This window comes from Manacus vitellinus, unplaced genomic scaffold (genome assembly GCF_001715985.3).
Source record: "Manacus vitellinus isolate BGI_N305 unplaced genomic scaffold, ASM171598v3 scaffold_5_pilon, whole genome shotgun sequence".
Lineage (NCBI taxonomy): Eukaryota > Metazoa > Chordata > Aves > Passeriformes > Pipridae > Manacus > Manacus vitellinus.
This window is the reverse complement of record NW_021940682.1, coordinates 29463251-29476512: the sequence shown is the minus strand read 5'-3', so window position 1 is coordinate 29476512 and position 13262 is coordinate 29463251. Positions and strand designations below refer to the sequence as shown.

The 13262-nt window shown below is 44.1% G+C and overlaps 1 protein-coding gene across 2 annotated transcripts in view; it reads right to left on the bottom strand.

Annotated features, from left to right (window-relative positions):
- Positions 1–2128, bottom strand: part of OSBPL8 (oxysterol binding protein like 8) — an 85722-nt gene extending 83594 nt beyond the window's left edge. For both annotated transcript variants that reach the window (XM_029963459.1, XM_029963460.1), the window contains exon 1: positions 2071–2128. The gene's annotated coding sequence lies outside the window, so the exon portion shown is untranslated. The remainder of the gene's footprint in view (positions 1–2070) is intronic.
- Between the last annotated feature and the right edge of the window lie 11134 nt (positions 2129–13262).

Here is a 13262-nt window from a genome sequence, read left to right as displayed (position 1 = left end):
AAATGGGTAAGTGCTGCATCACCTCAGACCCTTTTTGATCACTTCAACAGAATTTAAGAAAAGGCTATCTAAAAATGAGCAGTCTTCAACAAACTTCCTTTCTCCCAAAATTACTTTCCAATAATTCCTGCATTTTATTTCCCTTTTGAGAAAAATTCTGAGATTATACAGCTAGCACTATTAAAAGAATGGGAGAGCCTGACTTTCTGTCCCAATTCAGTTCCCTGCAAAAAGTATACAAGTCCAGTATTTTTTCCTGCAAATTAGAAAATTCCTCCTTATGTTGTAAGAGTTAACAAACTTTCACAAGCATTTATAGAACAGAGTTTGAAGTACTCTGGAAGTTTACAGGTGCAGCAGAAATATGAGCTGGATGGCCCTTTACTGAAAAGTCAGTTTTTAACTAATTTGACAGAGCAGCACGTTTAAAAGGAGCTCTTTCCCTCACCCATGATTAAAGTAGAAAAAAAGATCTATTCATTGCTAGGTCTAAGCTGTATCAGCCTCGACAAATTCAGTTTACTTACAACACGATTTTTAGAGTCTTTTCCAAGCTAAACGACTATGCTCTTCACAACTCTACAACAATAAAAAAAAAGGAACCAAAGAGCCGGCAAGTGACCACAATCACACATCTCTCTTTCCCCAACTAGTTTCAGTCCTGAAGCAGATGTATTAAACCAGCATCCGGAAAGGAGGGCTCTAATGCCAAGTTTTGGAAAGTTATATAATCACAAAACAAATTACTTCAAAGTTCAGGAGTTTTGATTAAAAACTAGTACATGGCTAAAACAACAAATGACCTCAAAAGCTTTCAGGGAACTCTAAAACAAAATAGCACACAGAAAATTTCATCAGTCCCTTCTACAGCTACTTGATAGCCAACAAATGCAATTATGTTCTTCTCTTCTTTTTTATGTCGTTTAAAACCAGAACTGTATCAACTCTCAATTCTCACTTGCTGACGAACAGACCTGACAAAGACAAGTGGGAAGCACGACTCCATACATACTTCTGCTACTGTCCATTCACTGCAGACTAACAACTCAGTATCAACTCCTGTCTCTTTAACGCTTCAAACATGAGGTTGATAATTAACAAGCATCAGTAGGGTCACAAATACATTAAAACTTAATGGATCAAACAGATTTATATTTTCTATGATTAAATTGAAACGATTAAAATTATGAAAATTGACAGATGAAAAACAGTCGTTCTTAAAAGGTTTCCTGTCCTCGGTCCCAAGAACTGTTTGGACAGCAGCAGCAATGAAACCCGTTAGAAACATCTTCAGTAACACACTGAATTGATGGCTTTCCTCCTTTCATAGAAGGAATTCTATAGCGCGTTGCTGTAACACACAATTTATGAAGACTACTATTTCAAGAAAACGTCTGAAGCTCATCCGAACGATCACCGAGTACGTTAAGCACAAACGCTCTCAGAGAGGAGGGGAACGCGCTCTTTCCGAAGTGAGCCATTTAGAAGGCCTGCTAACAGAGTCACAAGCGCGGCTGGCAGCAGCAAGGGACCAGGGACAGTAACACGGATCTAGGTTTCATTCCCCGCGGCATTGCTGCGTTAGAAGACTGTTTTCCCAGTGGGAGGGGAAGGAGGCTGCCGACGGTCAAAGGAGCTAAATTTTAACTGCATTCCGCAGGCGGTTTCCACCCGTGGCTGGCGGACCCCGGGGTGTCCCGGAGTGTGATCGCGGCAATCAGAACAGCCGGGGATGGTGAGGCGGCCCTGCAGCCCCCGGCCGAGGTGCCCCGCCTCACCGGGAGCGCTGGGGTCCGAACCCGACCCGACCCTGTCTTGCCCCGCTCAGCCTCCACTGCGGGACCCGGTCCGGCACCGCCGAGCGTCCGGCAACACCCACCGCGGGCCCAGCCTGCGGAGACCCGAGGGGCTGCCGGAGCCCCCCCGCCCAGCGGCGGCGGGGCGGCAACACACTCACCACCTCCTCCTGCCACCGCCGGCAGCCGCAGCGCCGGCAGGGACCTGGGTGGCATCATGACACACGCCCACCCTGACTCCCGTCCGCTGCCCCAGACCCGCCGCGGCTCTCACCTCTGCCCGCAGCCGCGTCCAGCGGGAGGCGCGGAAGGGCAGCTGTCCGTGCGGGGTGGGCGGTGGCCGGGACCCCTCCCCGCCGCCGGCTCCGCCTGCCCCGCGCGGCACCAACCGCTCCTCCTCCTGCCGCCGCTCCTGCCCCGTCCCCGCTCTCCCGCCGCTGCCGCCGCTCCGGCCCCGCCCGCGCGGCGCCACCCGGTCGCCCGCTTGATCCGCTCATCCGCCGCGGCGGGAGCGCGGCGCGCAGGCGCGGCCGCAGCGGTCCCGCCCCGCGGCCCTGGAGCCGAGCGGGTCCCCCCGGCCGGGGAACTGCGGGTTGGGGGGCCCGTGAGGGAGCCCCGCAGCTCACACGGTCACTGCGGTACTGCTTCCGTCCTTGCAGCGCTCTTCTTGCAAGCAGGAGCTCTATTAGCGTGGTGTTAAGGAATAACATAGGAAGCCGAAAGGTAGTAACAATGGAAATAATATGCGGTCTGAAGGATACCTGTAAGTCAGCAAGAGGCATGGTCTCTCCCAACATCCCAGCAGGAGCCCTGCATTGCTGTTTTTTTTCCTTCCATTTTTGTTCCGTCTCAAAATGGGACTTCTCAGAATCACAGAATCAGTTAGGTCAGAAAAGACCTCTGAGATCATCGAGTCCAGCCTATGACCGAACCAGCCTGTGGTCTGCTAGACCATGGCACTAAGTGCCACATCCAGTCTTTCCACACCTCCAGGGACGGAGTCTCCACCACCTCCCTGGGCAGCCCATTGCAATGTCTAATCACCCTTTCAGTGAAGAAATTCTTCCTGATGTCCAACGTACACCTCCCTTGGTGCAGCTTAGGGTTGTGTCCTCTCGTCCTGTTGCTGGTTGCCTGGGAGAAGAGACCAACCCCCACCGGCTACAACCTCCTTTCAGGTAGTTGTAGAGAGTGACAAGGTTACCCCTTGAGCCTCCTCCTCTCCAGCAGCCTCCTCTTCTCCTAGCAGTTTTGAACACATCCATGGTAAGAAGATCCACCCACTGTGAGCAACTTAGATCTGTTACTGTATTTAAAATAACATCAGGATATACCTCAGGTTCTCATCAGCTGTCAGTTGGCAATACTGAAAACAGTTGTAAAATGCTGCATAACTTTTGGAAATACTGAGCATCTTCACTTATTTCGAGGGAAAGTACTGTCAGTACATTTAGAAGATATCTGGCACCTTCAGCGCTGATCTGCTCACTAATGACGCAGAAAAGTTGACAAAGGATTAATGTTTCCAACTCTGAAAATAAGCCTTTTAGCTCAATCTATTTTTCATAGAATTATCTGCTGTACCTCAATTATGTAGCAGTGTCACTAGGAGTCCATTATCGTGGGCTAATGTTCCACTCACAGTCTTTTCATTCTGTTTCCTTGAATAATCAGTCAATTAAAAGGCTGAGTATTCCTTCCTCAATACTTTTTAATACTTCTGTAGAAAGATAGGCATATATTCCTGACTGTGGAAGATTGCTTTGTCTTCTCAGCAATGAGGTATAAAATGCTGAATAATAGAGAGAGCAATTCTGTTTTCATCATTAGATATGAAGCTTCTTTGTACAAAGCTTTTTATAATTAAACAGTATTTCTCTCTGTAATGAGATAATTCACTCTTGCAAGAGTTACAGGGGGTTTCTTGCTGTAGAGCTTTAATTTGCAAGGCTGGTCATGGTCTAGGCAATGGACTGAGTCTAGCTTTGGGAAGCAGTCCTGCACATGTGTGCAATTTATGACTCATTTATGTCTTGCCTTGTGACAGAGCAATGCTTTAAAAGCTATTTTTAAGGTCACAGTATTTCACACTTTAACACTTCGAAAGTTCCATAAAAAAACATGGAATTCTTCAAGTCATGCTTAACAACTGTGGAGGGGTTACAGTTTCAGATGTACAAAGGATGTGATACCAGGCTGTTGTGTGCAGCTGGAAATTGATTCGCCGAGTGAGTGTGCCAGGTGAATCCACCTTATGGTTACAAGCCAGGGGAGGGAGGTATAGCAATGAATATTCATATGTCATCTGAAGCGGCCACGCAGCCCACCTGGCGCGGGGAGTTCGAGAGGGTTTTTGGTGCGGGTCAGAATTGCTCCAGGGTCTCCCTTCACTGTCATTAATCCTGCCACACCGGAACAGCAGCAAAGCTGCCTCGCTGCTCCATGCCGGGGTCGGGCATCGGGGATCGCACCGTTGCCTTCGCCACTCACTCTCCGCTCAGGTGGGGAAAGGAAAAACGTGAAACGGATCGCTGCCACCCCGCGGGACCGCGACAGCCCACACGGGGAGCCCCAGCCATTTGCCCGGACCGCTGCCGAACTGACTCAGATCCCGCCGCATGATTCGCTGCTCCCGCTGCTCGCTTGTGCCAGAGCAGCCCCTGCTGCTGCTCCACAGCCCAGCCAAGCCAAGCCAAGCCAAGCCAAGCCAAGACACCGTGCCAGGGGCAGCATGTGGCATGGAACAAAGAGACTCCGAACTAATACCACCACCGCAGTTAAGACCTGAACCTGACCAGGTGACGTAGAGTGGCCAGTTTAATAGTGTAACTCCTCGTGAGCAACACAGTTTTCTTGGGTTTTTGGTTTTGCCCCTGTTCTCCCATTGTTTCTTTTGTTTAGTTGGGCAGACAGGGGTCGTTGGCGGAGAGGACCCTCTGCCATTCTCTTTCCCCGTTGTTCCCAGGGACCCCACGAGGCCGTGAATTCCCCTCTTTTTGTGGATAAGCGAGTTCTTTTATATCTTTATGGTGCTGCTATTTTGCTTGTCAGTAAATTGTTATTTTTTCACTTATACCTCCTTGCATTTTTGTCTCTCTCTATGCTTGAGGAGGGAGTTCATTTTACTGGAGCTCCCACCCCAATATTTGTCTTTAAACCAAGACATCACACTATGCTTTTTGCTTCTCCTGACCGTCACCAGTAAACTCTTGTTACTTACTCCTTGGAGTGCTTTTGTAGCTTTACAGAGTTCTTGTATTCCTGTCTGTGATAGAAGGGGGAGGCTGGCAGCACACCAAAAATACAATAGTTGATGGAGAGGCTCAGACCTCTGCTCACATGGCTTACACTGAATCACATACATGCTGATGTTTTCATAGTTTACACAAAGCTGAATTATATCACAGATATTTTGCAATGAAGGACCTCTTACGGGGAAAATGCGGGGAAATGACCACAAAGTATCATGTTTTCAGATTTGAGGACACAGAGAAATTATGAGTAGTGGGATCTTGTACCTCACTCCATAGGGCTGTCAGGTGGAAGAAATACTCAACTGTCATCACAAATACATAGAATCATGGAATGTTTTGGAGGGACACCTTCCACTAGACCAGGTTACTCAAAGCCCCATCCAACCTGGCCTTGAACACTTCCAGGGATGGGGCATCCACGACTTCTCTGTGCAGTCTATCTGAGTGTTTTACAACCCTCACAGTAAGAATTTCTTCCTAATGTCTAATCTGAATCTACCTTATTTCATTTTGAAGGTATTACAATTACATAGTCATAGAATGGTTTGGGTAGGAAAGGACCTTTGAAGGTCATGTAGTCCAATCCCCCAGCAAAGTGCCTTCATCTAGACCAGGGTGCTCAGGGTCTTGTCCAATCCAGCCTTGAATGTTTTCAGAGATGGAACATCAATCACTTCTCTGGAGAACCTGTTCCAATGTTTTACCACCCTTCATTATAAGAAATTTCTTCTTTATATCTAGTCTGGATCTGTCCTCTTTCACTTTGAAGCTATTCCCCCTTGTCCTATCACATGCCCTTGTAAAAAGTCCCTCCTCAGCTTTCTTGTAGGTCTGCTTTAGGTACTGGAAGGTGCTGTAAGGTCACCCTGGAGCCTTCTGTCCTCTGAGCTGAACAGCCTCAACTCTCTCATCCTGTCCTCAGAGGAGAGGTGCTCCATCCCTCTGGTCATCTTCATGGCCTTCCTCTGGACTTGCTTCAGCAGGTCCACATCCTTCTTATATTGGGGATCCCAGAACTGGACTAGGGAAAGCATTTGCCTGCATCTGTGACCAGGTATAAACCAACAGGAGGCCCACAGCTAGTAGGGAAAGAATGATCTATTTTTTCTTGTAGGAACACCATAACTACCAACCTTGTTAATATGAAGGTCAGAAAAAGGATATGAAAACTGCTGCATGAAAGGGGAGAAGCTGTTTCATCTTTGACATAGGCTTTTAATTAGACCGTGTTTCCAACCCATTTAAAATAGCAGGGATTCAAATAACTTTAAGGTGGATCTGATGTTTGAGGTTGTCAGGGAACAGTAAGAACAGGATTGTTCCCTGAAGGGAAAGTGAGCTAGGAGTCAAAAAGGGTAACTTAATAACTTAACTACTCTTACTGTCAGGGCAGGGACTTCACCATCCAGGACCCACTCTCACAGTAGTTGAGCCAGGTAGACCTAGAGACAGAGGTAACATTCAGCCAAGAGTCCAGATCATAAAGCAGTATCAGAATGAAGAGAGAGATCCAAGGTGAAGCCAGGAGCAAAATCCCTCAGTCATGGTTAGGGTGAGGTCCAGCAACCACCAAGGCAGTGAGACCAAGCTGATGTCAAGCCAGGTAGTCAGTCCACAGGTTGAGGCTTGGATCAAGAAGTACTATGGCATAGACTTAGTACTCTTCTAACATAGCTCAGGTGAAGACTGAAGGCCCAGGGCTAAGCTTAAATAGAATTCTTGGCCCTATGGGTATAAGTAGGAGCTGCAGATGAGGCTGCTCATAGCCATTAAGGTTTATTAATGCACTCAGGACCACAAAGAGTTCATCTAGTTCCTTTTTTCCTTACAGAATAAAATTTACAGTAACATATTGAACCAAGCCTTTCACCTCAGCTACCTACAGCTGCTCCCTCCTGACTCAACTCTTGCAAAAGGAAGGGTGAAATGGTGAGCAGAAGAGCTGTGTGCTAGACATGAGGCTCAGCCACAGGCAAGAACAGCTTCCATGTGGAGCCTGGGAGCTTCTGACAGTGCTGCCATCTCATGGTTCATTCCCAAGTTCATCTGTACTTTAGAGCTGAAGGTGAACAACAACAAAAAAAAGCAGAGTGTTTTGTTTTGTGGTTGTACATATCTTTGATTATGATATGCTCATGATTAGGGCTGGTAGGTGCTATAGGAACACAAACAAGGTTTATTAAAAGAGAAGATAAGAAAATTTGCACTATTCTCAGATAACACACTTGCAGAGTCACTAGAGGATTATTCATTGTAATCCTGCTGGGTGTTATCTTATTATCTAGTGGTAACACTCACCACTTGGGGCTTTAGGGGTAAAGGAAAATGGAGAAAGACTAAAAGCAACAGTAAAGTCTGAAGTAAAGTGAGAAATCTACAGTCCTGGCAAGGGAGACTTCTGCACATATTCCCTGTATTTTTTGGTTTCTCTGAAGTGTATAGTAGTTTCCTGCTACATCTGTAGGCGCAGAGAGCTCTGACAGCTAGGGAAAAAGTAACAAAACTAGAAGTAAACTAGAAATATTGTATTAAAAACATGAGGAGGAAAGCAGTTTCATGTTTTCAGGGAAGCTGTCCTTTCCTTGCTCCTCCTGAAAGTTTTGGCTTCCAACACCTTTCAAAGAGAATGGAGGGGTTTGTTCTCAGCTTGAAAAAGAAAACATTTTTTGTGAAAGTTAAAATTGAGATCTTAGTTCTAATTAACAAATCTTGGTTTTAATTAAAAAGCAGCTGGGGTTGAACAAAGTAACAAAAGACTTTTTAGGCAAATGCTCACCTGAAATGGTTTTAGCCTGTTCTGAGGAAAGCAGCATAGTTTTGTGTCCCTCCATGTCCCTCTGTGGGAGACCCTCAGTGCTCCTGACAGAGCCTTCAGCTCTGCAGCCACTGAACACTTCTGACCTCTCTGCATAGCTCCATATTTTGGAGAAATTATCTGCATTCTGACATCAATGAAATTAAGAGTTTTAATTAAAATTAGAAAGGGTTATTATTTGGTGGTAAGTACACTGTACATGGTATGAAACAATGTTTAGTAGTAGCCTTTTAGTGATGGAGTTTGGTAATACATGGCTGTTTTAGAAGCAATGTTTTGAAGCTTTAAAACTACAGACATTGCTAATTATTTGTCTCTAATTTGAAGTCAGCATGTTTGTGCTAATTAAAAATGAGATGACAATGTTTTCACTTTGATTCTAAAAGCTGTGTGGCAGGTATCTGAAGTATTTATAATTTTCAGTACAGAAAATCTCATTGTCTTCAGTTTCTTCACAGTTATGAATGCTATCCTTATGAAATTACTTTTACTGCAGTAATCCATCACTTACTCCAGTCATGCACAGGACTAACATAAAAAAAAATCAAACTTAGTTTTCCAGTGTTAGATCACATTTTTATTTTATAAGGTGTAGAACTACTCATTCTGTCACAGACATTGGCACTACAGAATGTTCCTCCTTCCTTTAGATCTAAGCTTGTCTCTATGAGATATGTCAGTCCTGATCTTTTGCATTATATTTAGTTATTTAGGACATGATGTTACAGGATTTTTAATTCAACTCAGGCATTTTTCAAGTACAAGCATATTTTTATTCTTCTGCATCACCAGTTCAAGTATTCTTAGCCCTGATCTGGTTTGTCATTTTTGCAGTTTTCAGTATGCTCTTGTCTGACAACTCCTCTTTAAATATCTGCTGCATCATCTCCTTTTCTGTCTTGAAGAAGCTCTTTCTCCCCCTGTGCCTCTTTTTAGCCTCCAACTTTCATGCAGAGAGCTTCACATTTCTCATGTACAGAGGACTGATCTTGATAAGATTATATTTAGCTGTATCAGTAGGATTTTAATCCAGTAATCCTACTGAGAGGGAATTCTCCCAGCAAGGAGACCTAATGCACCTGTTTCATCTTCCACTTAGCTTGCACATCTTTGCAGTCAGTTTTCTCAGAACTTTTTGTATTAGTGTTTGTTACTGTGAGGAAATAGAAATAGAAAACAAAAATGCATCTACTCTTGCACTGAATGGTAAATGTACATGAAGGATGTAAAACATTCACATCATACAAAATGTCAGTTCTTTTTGCCTGCTGGGGGGAAATAGTAAATGAATTCCTTATTTTGCTTTGCTTCCTACATGGCTTTAGCTTTCCCTATTAAACTCTTTATCTCAGCCCACAAGTTTTCTCATTTTTACCTTTTGGGTTCTCTCCCCAACCTACAGGTGTGGGGGAGTGGGTGAGGGAAGAGCTGCATGGGACTAAGATGCTGGCTGGGGCCAACCCATTGGCACCATTCCTTTACCACATGCCGATTTTTCAGGAAGGGAGGAAGACATGCACACATTAAGATCAGGATGCTCCAGGCTGAACCTTCATTTCCAGAATTTCTGGCTGACATGTTGTGTTTTCCTCAGTGTACAAAATGGAAGAAAATATACTCAAATTCATAAAGACTATGTCTTTCAAAAGGACATAGCCTACTTGTTGCAGGAGGAAGGGACCTCCATAGCTGTGAGGTTTCTTTCTGGTCCCTTGTCAAGTTACTGGGCAGAATCTGCTGGTCCTTCCATCACAGGCTTTTTATCAGGGCTCTCTTTTCAGTCTCCTTTTGGAGTGCTTTTGTTCTCTGGATGATTCTTTCACCCTTATGTTTTTTCCAATAACTCTCTACTATATTGAATGCAATACTATTATATAGCCTAAATTTGGAAAAAGAAAGTTCAGTTAATTCGGAGTGAGTCCAGGCCCTCCCTTTTCTCAGACCTATTTTCAGTTGCTGGCTATGCAAGATCATGCAGCTAGACCATGATAGGTATGAATATGGTTCTCTTGTGACTAGCTGTTGACATCAGTGCTTCAGTGGAAACAGCAATTGCAATTGGTCCTTAGCAGACTGCAAATTAAAGCTTGTGTATTGCTGTAAGCCTCCCTCCTGACCCTTGATTGCCAGCTTGATTCATACCCTTGATCTATGTAGGTTTTTTGTCTTTATGTTGTATGTCATTAATGCATAATCCACAAAGCATACTCTATTTCCAGGCCTCATCTTAACCTTAAGTAGTGTTGACCATGTATCAGTTCCTTCATTTTCTTGGCAGATAGCTAAGTTCACTTAGCTTGTAAATGCTTGGTCTCTAGTACATCATTACTGAAAACAAAACATATATTCACTGCTCAGGGTGGTTATATAGTCAGTGCTTGGGGGATTTTGTCAAAGAAAGTCTGCTGTCACATTTGATTTCCTCTCACAGACAAATATTCATTAATTCAGTGTAAAGAATAGACCTCTCTCAGAGTCTTATTAGGATTTTTATTTAGCAGTAGGGCAATTGAATCAAGATCCATCCACCTCTGCAAATGTGTGTTGTGATTACGTGGTCTCCAGCCTGTCAGAAGCTTATGAAACATTTTCTAATCAGGGAAAGGCAACTCAGGCAATTTTCTCTAGTTCAGTTCTTGTACCACACAGTTCCTGTGTTATCTGACACTTTGTTTATGTCATAAAGTCTGATGCAGAGAAAACTATGTAAAAGCAATACATCCCACATGTTTTTAGGTCCTTACCATGTCATGCAATTCTATTTTTCATTCTTCATCATGTTTTTATTACCTTCTTAATGTGTTAAAGGCCAGTGTCTCACATCTGGACTTGACAGCTGATCTTTATATGCTGAGAGCTATGTTTATAACTATAAACATCACAAATTAAATATGATGTGTATGCTCACCATTGCCCCAGCTACAAAAAAATTCTTGTCATTCCTCTCTGCTTGTAACCTTGCTGTCTGCAAATAGAGTTGGAAGTTGCCTAAATGGCTCTGCATTTCTGTCTCATGAAATATCTGAGCTGTCTTTTCCTTTTAGGTTTTATTTGTGTGAGTGCAGTTGCCATGAAACTTGTCCATGAGCAACAGCCCAGGAGTCCTGAGCCCTTTATTTATTTCTATATTATTGAGGATGAGAGAAATTCTAGAGGCCTGTGAAATGGAAATCACAGTGATGGTCTTTGAAAGGATGGAAGAGGAGAAGAAAGCAACCAAGGAAAATATACTTAGCCCACTTTCACTTCCAGGGTAAGTTATCTCTGTGTAAACACTAGAAGATAACAAGATAATGAGCAACAGCTGGCATTAATAAATCAGAAAAAATCATGTTGAATTACCCTCTTTTCTTCTACCTAAGGAAGTTTCTGAATAGGAGGAAATCAATGTGATATGTTTTAAATTTAGTAATACCTTAATACATAGGAAGATGCAGTCTAAATATAACATCTGGAGAGTGGGAATATAAGCTACTCTTAATTTTAGCTTTCTGGTTTGAAAAACAGAAAAGTTGCCAGTGACTCTTGTGGGTTTTAGAAAAGGGTTAAAGGTAATATAATAGTATCCTTAATTTCATGTACTCTATTGAAATAAATGTGAAAGTTCTCTGGTAGCGAGAACTCTGGTAGTTACGCTGCTTTTTCTTCTATTTTTGCTTGTGTAAAGGCTTTGTGAAGTCCAGCCAGTGCATAGCATTTGTTTGCTGAAGAAAAGCATTTGCATAGTTGTGATGGTTTCAGTCTAGGCCTTCCTGGAAACCAGCTTGTAACCAGGAAGGAACTGGGAAGGTGACCAAGGAAGTATTCCATGCTATTCCTTTACGTAACCTAGGGTATAAATAAGGCTTTGATAAGAGAGTTCGCTCTCTTCCTTTCCGGCGAGGTTCGAGAACGGCGGGTCCCTGTTTTGGTCTGGTTTATCTGGAGCCGAGGCCTACAGTGACTACCGTTATCTGCCACGCGTGAGGGGAGAGCCTTGGGCCGTGTCTAGCCATCCTGCCTGTTCGAAGGGAAGTGGTGAGATTTTTGCTAGTTTGCCTTTGGTCGGCTGGTTGGCTTGTTCGGTCCTTGCCCCTTTTTGTCCTTCTCCCTTCCCCTTCCCCCCCCACTCCTCCTGGTGTGTGGTATTCTCCTTTTGTGTATCTGTCTCATATGTTATATATATATATATATATATATTTGCTATAGCTTTGGCTGCTTGGTTTTTCTTTTCCCTCTCTGGGAGGTGGGTCCTTGTTGTCGAGTTTCGGGGACTTGGCAGGAAGCCAGCTCGAAACTTGCACAACATTTTTGGTGTCAGGAGTGGGATATTTTGGTTAAGTTTGGCTTGTTTTGATAAACATTTTTCCAGGAAGACAGCCAAGCTCGGTGTTGTTTTGCAAAACCAATCTATTGTTTTGGGAACAGGTCTGGGAACACTGCCAGAGTCTGGGAAAGCAGCCAAGGAAACTTTGTTTATATAAACAAAGGTTTGTTTTGGGATCAAGAAGAAATAATAACAAAAAACAATGGCTATTTCATTAATTTGTCTTATAATTCTAGCCACCTTTACACCTGTGTTAGGCTACCGTATAGGGAGACGTCCAGACCTTGAGGATGGATGGAACGAGTTGCTTCCATCCTTTAATTTTGACATCGAAGGTTTGGTAAAGGAAATCCCCATGGTTAAAATCGGCTCTAATTACTATACAAATCTTATTGCAACAGTACTGTCATTGATAAAGGTACTGGAAGTGCTACTTAAACTTGGAAGAATGGGGTTCCGTTGCCTTCCCTCTTGTAGGAAAGATCACACCTCAAAGGGACTCGCTGGAACTTTGGAAAGGGCTGCAGACAGGCCAGTCCCCGGGTGGCATGGAGCTTGGGAAGATTTCGGTAGATTAGTAGGACATGTGTCACCCCCCATTAATTGGGAGTTCACACCAGAACAAATGTTTGATTCTGGTGAGATGACCCACTGTTTGGCAGAAGGGTGTTTTTTCCTACAAAGATCCGAATATGCAATTCTCCGCTTTGTGCTGGGGCCTGGCTAATGCTTATCGAGCTGCCATAGACCACCTTCAAAGGGTTAAGGTCGACACAGAAACCCAAACCACGCCACTTGAAACCAGTGATGTCCCTATTAGGTCCACAGAAGTTGGGGTCCAAACACAACTTGAAGTCAATGCCATTTCTACTAAGCCCACTAGAACTGGGACTCAAGCTAAGAACCGGAAGGTCATCATTGCCCCTGTGAAGAAGAAGAAGACGTGGGTAAGAGAGATCAAGGAACTTACAGACTCATCTCCCCAACCAGAACGCACAGAAGAAAGAGAAGAAGAAGAAGAAGAAGAAGAAGAAGGAACAGAAGAACCTATCCAATTCACTCAAGATGTAGTGGACGAAGGAGCGGCAGCA